The sequence below is a fragment of the Otolemur garnettii genome, unplaced genomic scaffold (genome assembly GCF_000181295.1).
Source record: "Otolemur garnettii isolate 467f Iridium unplaced genomic scaffold, OtoGar3 scaffold00073, whole genome shotgun sequence".
Classification (NCBI taxonomy): domain Eukaryota; kingdom Metazoa; phylum Chordata; class Mammalia; order Primates; family Galagidae; genus Otolemur; species Otolemur garnettii.
Genome location: NW_003852468.1, coordinates 6,664,811 through 6,665,878, shown reverse-complemented (window position 1 = coordinate 6,665,878; position 1,068 = coordinate 6,664,811). Strand labels below are relative to the sequence as shown.

The 1,068-nt window shown below is 35.7% G+C and overlaps 1 protein-coding gene across 3 annotated transcripts in view; it reads right to left on the bottom strand.

The window, feature by feature from the left end:
* Nucleotides 1-1,068, bottom strand: part of CSDE1 (cold shock domain containing E1) — a 36,950-nt gene that overhangs the window by 28,008 nt on the left and 7,874 nt on the right. The window lies entirely within an intron of this gene.

The following is a 1,068-nucleotide window of genomic DNA, read 5'->3' as shown; positions in this document are numbered from 1 at the left end:
AATTGCTTAAGCCCAAGAGTTTGAGGCTGCTGTGAGCTGTGACATCACAGCACTCTACCAAGGGTGAGCAACATAGTGAGACTGTTTCCAAAAAAATAAAAAATAAAAAGGTTATACATGGAGAAAAACCAGAACACAGGTCAAAATGCCAAAAATTAATTTGCTCAAACAGTATTTACGTATCTACTATATTAGAAAAACTACTTAATTGTTTATTCACCACTATATGCACATCAAAGCAACATGGTGAACACAGAAGGTTTTTAAGAGGTGAAGTTGAAATTGAACCTGGAAAACCGGGCAGAATTTTAGGAGAAAGAAAACAGCTGACTATTCTAAGCATGAACTTAAGCCAAGCCAGAATATGCCACTAATTTCTAAGTTTCTTGAGAGCACTGACCATGTATTACATGATTTTCTAAGCCTAGCTATAAGTGAAGTTTTCTGCATGAATGACTGTGGCAACAAGTGTGGCTTGTTGCTTCAGAGAAAATCAATAGACCAGCCTGGCTAAAACAGAGGTCTGGGTTAAAGTGAAATGGGGTGACAGGTGTACTAGAACCAGATTATGAAGCATGTCAATTTGATATAACAGGAAACAGAAAGCCTTTGTTTTCAATCAAAGTTGTATTAAGTCCTGAAATCTTTTGGAGATGACTTAGTAAAGGAAACAAATCTCATTTGTACTGTTATAGTAAGTAGATGAGAATGTCTATAGAAGAAAAATGAAATGTATTTACAAATAACAATGTTTTATATTAGCTATAAAATAAATGATCATTTTGCACTGACTCAAATGTTAGTAAATGACTGCTAACTAAAATGATTTATAGGGGAGAAGAGGTGGACATGCCAAGGGACAGATAAATGCATTTGAAAAACATGAGAAATATGAATGACTATCAAGAGAAAGGCCAGAGCTGGTGTACCGTTTAGACCAGAAGAGCTCAATTCCAATCACTGATTCTAGTAAATACTATGGACAAATTATTTAACCTTCTGTAGGTTTCAGTTTCCCCACATGCAAATGAAAAAACTCATTAAGAACTGATCTGACGGCTCGGCGCC